The sequence below is a fragment of the Bactrocera dorsalis genome, chromosome 4, assembly GCF_023373825.1.
Source record: "Bactrocera dorsalis isolate Fly_Bdor chromosome 4, ASM2337382v1, whole genome shotgun sequence".
Lineage (NCBI taxonomy): Eukaryota > Metazoa > Arthropoda > Insecta > Diptera > Tephritidae > Bactrocera > Bactrocera dorsalis.
The window spans coordinates 23,620,017-23,630,417 of NC_064306.1; positions in this window are offsets into that span (position 1 = coordinate 23,620,017).

Here is a 10,401-nt window from a genome sequence, read left to right on the forward strand (position 1 = left end):
GATGGTTTTTATGACAAGAAAAATTCGAATAATTGCCGGAAACCCCCTAAAAACAGCTCTTTTTATTAAAAATAGATTATTAAAAATGGCACATGGGATATTGTTCCGGTCGATCACAACAAAAATATATTGGGATGCCGTTTTGTTTTAACAAATAAGTATGGGTCAGACGATAAGATCGATCGAGCGACGCAATGCGCGTGTTGTAGCCAAAGGGTACGGTCACAAATATGGTATAAATTATACTGGCACTTATGTTCCAGTAGCACGTTTAGAATCGATTCGGTTATTACTTGCATTGTCGGCTCATTTGAATCTCACTATCTGGCAGTTTGATGTTGTAAGCGCATATCTGAATGGAACGTTGAACGAAAAAGTGCTCATGAAGGTACCAGTCATGCTATATGATATTTTGCAACGAATAGCAATGAAATTTGATAAAAATTGCGACGTTGGCATTAAAGCAGCAAAAATGATAAAAGAACTAAACGAAGGAGGTAATGTGTGTCGACTTAAGAAAGCTCTGTATGGCTTAAGCAAGCTGGTGGCAGTGGTATGCCAAACTTAAATCGAAGTTGATAAGTATGGGGTTAAAGCCCACTGAAAATGAATCGTGTTTATTTTATGGTTATTTTGAGAATAACTTAGTTTTACTCCTTGTACATGTAGACGATCTACTTATTGCGTCACGTGAAGTGAATATTATTCCGAAATTAAAGCAACAACTTTTGAAATATTTTGACATTAAGGCCCTTGGTAGAGCAAATTATTGTCTTGGACTAGAGATTAACCAAATGGATGGTAAGATTACTTTAAAGCAAAGTGGCTACATAAAAGCATTATTAAGGAGATTTGGAATGAGTGAGTGCAACCCGGTTGCTACAACTGATGCGAACACAGAGTTAAAGATAAATTTAGTTGAAAATAATTCAATTGATAAATTCTGTCCATATCGTGAATTAATTTGAGCTCTAATGTATATGTCCATCGCATCAAGGCCAGACATAGTGAACACCGTCTCAAAACTAGCGCAGTTTGTCACGAATCCAGTGAAATGTCATTGGAATGCTGCCAAATGTATTTTAAGGTATCTTGCCCCTACTGCCAATAGAAGCTTGCTGTATCAAAAATCCGATTCACAGCTAGTTGGGTACCCTGATGCTGATTGGGGAGGCTGCACGACTGATCGCCATTCCTACACGGGATAAGTTTTATTGCTCAGCGGTGCTGCGATTAGCTGGAAGTCACAAAAACAAAGCACAGTCGCTCTTTCGTCCACAGAAGCTGAATATGTGAGCTTGGCGGAATCAGCAAAAGAAGCAGTGTATTTGCGTAGTCTCCTAAATGAGATTGGTTTACAAAATCTCGCTGATGTAATAATTTATGTGGACAACAGAGGTGCGCAGTGTTTGGCTAATGATCCCGTTTCTCATGCGCGTACCAAGCACATTGATATCAAACATCATTTTGTGAGAGAGTGCATTAGCGCAGGGTTATTTTCATTGAGGCACGTATCTTCTCAAGAGATGACTGCGAATGTTATGACGAAACCATTGACACGAGCAAGCCACGACAGATGTCTTAACGGACTTGGTTTGTCCACCGAATGACCTGCATATTGAAGGGGCGTGTTGTAGATAGTCGTTTACCTAACACTATGCATGTCATTACATTATTTACGTCATTACATTCTTTACATAGTGTCATTCTCACATTTACATGTATAAGTATTAGTTATTACTTTGTTCTTTAATTCTTCTTTAATATAACATTTTCTTCTGGATTAAAACCTCGTGGAGTAAACATCAACTTTTAGTTTGTCTCTAAATATATGTATACTTATGTATGTATGTATGTAATTATCTCTGCAATCCTATCACTTTCTTTATTAGTAACGCTAAGGGAACAACTGAATCAATCTTGATGAAATTTTCAGAGAATGTTCTGCATGGATTGGGGAAGTTTAGAAATAAAAAAACCTATATGCTTTTCGTGAGGAAAAGTCGGAAAATTGGACAATTCCAAAAAGTTAATTTTTTCCATACAATTTTTTTTTAATTTTTTTTGTTTTGTCTTTCAATTATTTGAATCGTTCAAATTTGTCGTTTGGTTCAAAATTTTTTGAAAGTTATTCAGGGAAAATGTTATGTGTGTTGCACACAAAGTGATCAATTACAGATTGAAATTTGTTACGATGCCACGAAGGGGTCGCGCTAATATCGGTCGGCGTTCTTTTTGTCATCAATATACATTAGCAGACCAAGGCACATGACCGAGTACTCCCAGGATGCGATGACACGCGTGCGGTATTATGGATCGCGGTCAATCAGCAAGCGATCATCACGATGTCATAGCAAGACTTTTCAAGCAACAGCTTCGATGGACTTTATCTTGAAGCAACGTATATATGGTGCTGTTAGATGCTAGATGTACTCTTTTGAGTGGCAAAAGAGAGGTTTGCCGCACGCACACATTCTTCTTTGGATGGTGGATGGTGTTTACACCAGATCAAATTGATCAAATCATTCAATCATGCGGAAATTCCTGATGCAATGAAAGATCCAGTATTATAGGAAGTGATGAAAACGAATAAGGTTCATGGACCTTGCGGACACCGCAATCCCAATTCGGTTTGTATGTTTGAAAATAAATGCACGAAACAGTATTCACGTGCTTTTCTTTCGGAAACAAAAACTAAATATGATGGATATCCACTCTATCGGCGTCGCTCACTAGACGACAATGGCAGAACATTCAGCATTCAATTTAGAATCATGGATCGTACTATATTCACCATTATTGTCTAATTCACAAAACTCGTATCAAAGTTGAGTACTGCAGTTTGGTGTAATCGATAAAATACGTTTGTAAGTACGTCACCAAAGGAAGCAACATGGCGGTTATTGGTCTTGAACGATACGGTCGATACGTGCGCTTTAGTGCAGCGCTTTGTAGGATATTTACTTTTGCAATTCATGAACGTTTTCCGACTGTTGTGCGTCTCGTAGTTAATTTGGAGAATGGTCAAAGAGAGTATTTCAAACCAGGGAATATAGTACAGCCAGTGGAAACATCGCCAGCAACAAAACTAACATTTACGTTAATTTGACATTTGACGTTTGCGAGGACATTCGGAAATATCTTGATACTATACATGGAATGCATCGTCGAAGAAATAATTACGCAAAGCCAATCAGTAGATGGACATCCAGGAGTATCTCAACTAATGCATTAGGACGAATTTGCAAAATCCACCCGAAAAACGACGATTGTTTCTACCTTCGGTTGCCATTGATAAATGTAAGCGGTTCAACTTTGAGTCATTGCGTACTGTGAATGATACGGTGTGTGCAACTTTTTGAGAAGCAAGCCAGCAATTACAGTTGCTGGGAAATGATAATCACTGGAATGTAAATGAAGTTCGTACACTTTTCGCGATAATCATTTCGACATATCAGCCTTCAAATCCGCGTCTATTATGAGAAACGAACAAAAATGACAATGAAGACGACGCAGTTAATTATCTAGAGGAATTTCTAAATTCTTTGGAGAGGCTCGATATGCCACCGCATCATTTGCGTCTCAAAGTTGGATCTGTCATTATTATGTTTCGAACTGATTGTGACGCACCTATCGAATACAAGGGGGCAGAATGCTTGATTCTACAAATCCCTTTGAGTTCTATTGGTTTGCCATTTCAGTTCAAATGGATTCCGTTTCCAGTGAAAATTGCATTTGAGATGACAATCATCAGGACACAAGGATAGTCGCTAGAAATGTGTGGCATAAATTTGGAACTGCTATATTTTTTATACTGCCAAAAATACGTGGCGTTCTCACAAGTTGGAAAACTATCTTTTCTGTACATTTACGCACCGGAACAGAAACCAAAAAATGTTGTTTATCAAGCTGCGTTACATTGAAAAAAAAAGGAACGATAAATTTAACTTTCTTTTCATTTCAAAACAAATAAATTCACGCAGGAAAACGGCTGCGGGGTCAGCTAGTAATCTCTAAAATCATTAATTAGCGTTAAAAGCTGAGTCGATTTTGCTATGTTGGTAAGTCAGTCCGTCCGTATATGCACGAAGTACAATGCGCGCATTTCGTCAACCCAAATGTATTTTTTTTTTTAATTTCTACCACTTAAAGTACAAACAAGAAAATGAACCGTTTACAACTAATTTAATATATATTTTATTATTAAACAAAACAAAGATTTTCGAATTTCATTGTGTTTTTGCTAATATAATAGTGATATTATGATAAACAGGTTCGAATTTCGATTTGCCGAATGTTTCAATAATAATAAAAGTTATTAATTTATTAATATTTTATTTTGCTCCATTACATTTTATTAAATTGAAAATGCGATTTGTCATACTTTCTATTAGATATGTTCATGTATTTTTTCCCAGCTGTCCGTAATTGCCCTTTTCAGTTTAAAAACACTGCTAAATTGCCGACCATTTTTATAAACTCTTGCCAGAATACCCCAAAGGTTCTCGATAGGATTTAAGTCTGGACTGCGTGCAGGCCATTTCATCAATTCTATATTTTTGTCTTCAAACCAGTAAATAGAATGTCGCGAGACGTGGATAGCTGCGTTATACTGTTGAAAAATCGGTTCTTCTTGATGACAGTCCTGCATGTCCGTGTAGATTTCGCTATTCATTTCTGTTGGAACATAGCATATTCTGGACCTTCCACAATAAGAGAAGGCTGCCGAAATCATAACACTTCCACCACCAAAGTTCCTGCTCAACCTTGGTTCCTTGTTTGCTTTTAAATCATGCCAAAAGTAAATTAATCCACCAGGACCGTCGAGATAGAATTTTTTCTCGTCGGAAAAAATTACATTTTTCAATTCTGACATCCATTACATGCGCGTTTTTGCGAACTGCGTCCTTGTGGGCTTTTGTCAGTGCCGGAGCTTTTGCTTGTTTTTTATAAACAACGTTTTGTGCTGTGCTTAAAATTTTCTGGACACGACGTTTTTTAATGGGAAGATCAAGTTCCGCTATAATTTGTGAAGCGGTAAGCTTTTGTTTTGTTACCAGGTCCTTAGTTTGATCTTTTGGCGCTTTGTAATTTTTTTGTTACCTTTGGTTTTTTTCTTCTGACCATAATTGTTGCCCAATCTTAAATAATTTCTAATAACTTTCTCAGATCTCTGAATTTTTAAAGCAATATGAACATTACACGTGCCGTTTTCTTTAAGTGCGGTTATAACGGCTTTCTCTTCATTTGCCAAGTAGAGTCCCTTCGGCATGGCTTTAAAGGGTATAAAAAAAAAAAAACAAAACATAATAACTTAAATAAACCCAATAAATCTATACAGTGTTAGTTGTAATATTTTTTCTAAAAAAATACATCTTTATTTCTTTGTAAAATGACTTTTACCACCTTTTCGGCTAAACAAAATCCGCACTGAAATTGACACTGATTACCTCTTTTCACTAACAATTTTCAAGTATGATATATGTAGACTAATTTCATTAAAAAAATAAATGGTTGCGGAAGCAAAATATTCCCAGCCAGCATAAAGTACCGTAGCAATTTTCAGAATAACGTTAAATAATAGGACCAACTAGCCATTCGGTTAAACGAAATGCGGTCACTGTAGCCTTTCATTTTTGAGACGTCGCTCTTGATGTTTACAGGTGTCTTTTTTCTGCCAATTAAGTTAATTACTTGACGGAACCACCGATATCGGACCACTGTAGCATATACATACATAGTTGTCTTTAATGTTCGCTGTCCCCGTGTGAAAACTTATTTTATTTGCCAAGTACATTCATACTGATCGATCATAATCAAGCTTAAGCTTTCTTATACCATTTTATGCTAAAAAAAATCACAGGTTAATATTATAAGTTTTATGCTGCCGAGTTAACTTTTTCTTCTTTCTTCTTCAAAATATAAATTTTTACGAGTGTTCAGTGAAGAATGTATAAGAAGTAAAAGCTAGAGGAGGTTACTGAGTGATTTTTCTATACATCAACACATCTTCGGAGATAAACTTTAAACTTAACAAAATACCGATTTCATTTGTTTTTGAAATTTCTACTTTTTGAAGAGAATTAACAAATTCAAGTTTTACTATGCATATGTGCTATATATTGTTTCAAGATATGGGCTAATACCAATACGACTAGCGATAAGTGTGTAATGAACTACGACCGAAAAACTAAATCAAACGTAGGTTTGATATGCCAAACTAGCTATCTCAACAAATATTTGATCGATTTGAACCAAATTCTCCTTTTAATTGTATTGCAAATTTATGTTATAGGTTAAATGCACACGGACTATGAAATAACTACGCCTACACTTCTTATATGACACTATTTTGAATTCAATCAGCTTTTTACCGTATCAGTTACCAAATATTGCGAAAGATTGGCAATGTCCATTTGAATATTTACGGAATTGGGTTGTGAATTTTTGTGCAGTTTTTCAATTTTAATAAGTTTATTTAATTATTTATTAACTAATTTGATTGTGCAGAAAACATAATTATCGCGTTCCTTATATTGAATTTTGCAAAGACTTTTTGTTTAAACATTTCAGTGGCGAATCATCTTTTTTCATTTTGCTTTATTTTATTTTCTCCTTTTTTAGCTCATATTCTTTCGCTATTCATAGTTGTGTTACGCAAAGTTTTTATTGTATTTGCCCAAGTGCTTTTAAAACTGCTCGCTACATACATACATTCTTTTTGAACGGTTTGGTTTCGTACTTGGATTAGCAATTAACAATATTTTTATCGCTTTCGTTTTCATTTGTAATTATTTTGTTACTATTGTACTATATTATTATACAAACATATTACATTTTGATTTATTACTATTTTTATTTAAGTTCCTTTTCATCTTTGTTTTTTTTTTTAATTTGTCGTGTAACTACCAAAAAATAATATTAAAGACGAGCCAGATCGCTATGTCTAATGACATAGCAGGAGTGACAGGTAGAATCTGAGATTCTATTATTGACGGTAAGGGGTTGCGTTGGTCCTGTTTAAATTGTAGAAAGGTGAAATTGATTTATTTAAAGTTCATACGAGGGCATCTTGTAACCCTATCCGATAAGTTTGGGCAATATGAAAAATCAGATATTTTAAGTGTGGTTCTTATGGTTCCTCCACTCTCGACCTTAGCGAAAAAGTCCTTCTGATGAAGTAATACATACATACTTAGTTCTTCTGTACATAAGAGTACTTATACTACAATTGACCTTACAAATCTTTCTTCACCTTGCCCTCAAAGTGATAAACCGTCAACATTCAAAATCTCAACCCCTAAAAGCTTTACTGACCAAAACGCTCCCCCTGAAAATGTAGGAGCATCCGTTGAAAATTTGATGATAATACCACCTAAAAATATATATTTATATATAGAGTTGCCAAAGATACCTCGATTGAGAGCATAAAATCTTTTGGTTTGGCTCATTTAAAAAGTGACGACATCCATATTCGTAAGTTTAACTTTATTTACGATAGGAGTATATCATCGATGTTTCTCTAGAAAGATTTCAGATAGCTCATCTTGGCCACCCGGGCCTTTTGTACGCGAATTTGTGTCGAAACTTAGAAATCCGTCTGAGGAAAAAGTGTAAAAATTCCCAAAGTATCCACGGAGATAAAAAACTGAGTGCTAAAAATTCGCTCAGTATTTATTATCAGAAAACTCAAGGTCTAAATATCAAACGAACTGATTTGAACTTAATCAATACTAATTGTATTTACATATAATTGGATTAAATCATGCATATATTTGGTAATGAGATCTTAAACAGCGATTTCCAGGTATTTAAATGTGATCGACTGAACGGAATCGGGGGAGATGTTCTACTTGCCGTACATTCTTCTATTCCTTATGAAGATATTCACGTATCGGAGTTTATGTTAATAATTGCTTCATTTTTTTAACCCTGTCTTATAGACCTCCCCCAACGGACTTCTCCGTACATATGCAACATGCTTCTTTTGCTATTTCGATGGCGAATAATTCAGATTCATTAATCGTTTTGGGGGATTTCAATTTATTATGTTCACCGTAGATAGCTTCTGTCGTTGTTATTGTACCGACTTGCAATCGGTCATATTTTAACGAATTTTTCGAAAAAAAAGTCCGAGTTGGATCTCAACCAAATTAATTTAGTTCTGCATAAATAGACAAATATTTAGATTTGGTATACGTTGACACCCCTTCAAAGTATTCTGTTATTCAGAGTAATTCTATTTTCTACCTGAGGACTCGCATCATCTTGCTTCGGAAATTACTGCTGAAATCGTAGGCAATGTATTGGATAGTAGTCATCAAACTCCTACCTTTTGTTCGCTTAATTTTGTACTGTAAATTGGCCTTTTATGGAGATATTGAACTGAGTGAAATTACTTGAGAAGTATGTTCCTATAGTTAATCAAAGTAAAATTACGAAATCGTGGCTCTCGAAAGATTTATATAATAGGTTGTCAAAAAAGTCTTGCGGTATTTTCGCTAGTTGGCGCTGAAAGCGCGTAGTTCTAGTTTTATTCGTCGCATCGGGTCATGCTATACCTTTTTGGAAAGCTCATTTCATAGATTTGTATTTTACAGTACTACTACGATAAAGGCAAAAATGCATCTCAAGCCGCCAATAAAATTTGTGCAGTTTATGGACCCGATACAGTTTCCATTTCCACCGCACAACGATGGTTTCAACGTTTTCGTTCTGGTGTAGAGGTGGTCGAAGATGCGCCACGCTCCGGAAGGCCTGTCGTCGAAAATTGCGATAAAATCGCTGAATTGGTCGAAAGAGACCGGCATAGTAGCAGCCGTAGCATCGGTCAAGAGCTGGGCATGAGTCATCAAAAATTCATTTCAATTTCAATAAAAAAAAAAATCAATAAAAATACCGCAAGACTTTTTTGACAACCCATTAAATTAAAGAGTACTGCGTTGACAGTATTCGGACCTAAACAAAAAATGTTATAAAATTTACTTAAATAATGTGAAAGATAATGCTATAAGTAAATAAAAATTATTTTTTGATTTCGTTAACTCTAAATACAAATCTATCATGTCATGTGACAATCAAATTATTTCCAATGCCTAATTTGCAGAATTTTTCAAGTCAAGCTGTTCTACTAATTCTCTTAAAATATTTTCCTACCAGCACGTGCCTGTCCGAATACTTCAATCAAAATTAAATAAGTAGACACCATCTTTTAATAACGGCTCAAATGTGACACACTCGGAAACTAGGATTTTTAATTCCTCTCTTAAACAAGGTATAATTCCTTCAATATGGAAACTATCATTAATAATCGCTTTGCATATATGTTAAATGGATTTAGGTCACATATTGAAAACTATAGGGGTATTTCAAACCTATCAGTTATACCTAAACTTTTCGAAGCTACCACTGCAGACCCTATAAGGGTTTTCCATGTCTCCGTTAATCTCTTTCTCAGCATGGATTTCGTAAAGGGAAATCTACTCTAACAAATTTACTTCAATTTGTAAATCATACACCATTGGGTTTTAGGGAACACAAGTATATGGATGTTATAAATGTACACTGACTTTCGCAAAGCTTTCGATAAAGTGACTCTCTCTCCTCTCGTACATTAAGTTGATCTTCTGGGCTTTCAACCAAGATTTCATCTTCTTATTTTTGTAATAGAACACAACGAATGACATTTGATGATACTCTTTCGGATTCAATTAATGTCTCTTCGGGTGTTCCACAAGGTAGTCATCTTGGCCCGTTTCTGTTCTTGTTACTTATGAACTATATCTCTTCTGTCAAAAGAATCTCAAATATTTTATTATATCCCGACGTAAAGCTTTTTAAATCATATACTTAAGTTGATGAAGTTTGTCTGCTGCAAACAGACTTAAACAATTTGGTTGCTTGGTGGTTGACGTGGCACTGAATCTTAAAAAATATAAAACAGGGCTACTCTCGTAGATTTGGCTTCCCCTTTCCTTATGTAATAAAAAAATATTTATTAGAGTAAGTTTTTAACGTTGATTTGGGAATTATTATCGACCCTAAGTTTAATTTTAGTCTTAGTATTGATACTATAGTCTTAAAAGCAAAGTGTATTCTCAATTCGGTTAAACTTTGGTCTAAAGATTTTAGAGGTCCGTATGTTACTAAAACACATTTTACAACTTTGGTTAGACCTATATTAAAGTATGGCTCCATTGTATGGAACCCTAGTTATCAAATCCATTCTAACACGTTAGAATCGGTACAAACACAATTTTAAATTTTCGTCTAAGGGCATTTCCGATTTGATTTTTGGTTAAGTCTTCCTCCATACACTAGCCGTTTAAAACTTATAAATCTACCTACACAAACGAGTCCTAGAGAAATGTTTAGTTTAGACCCTTACTGTTGAAATCATGT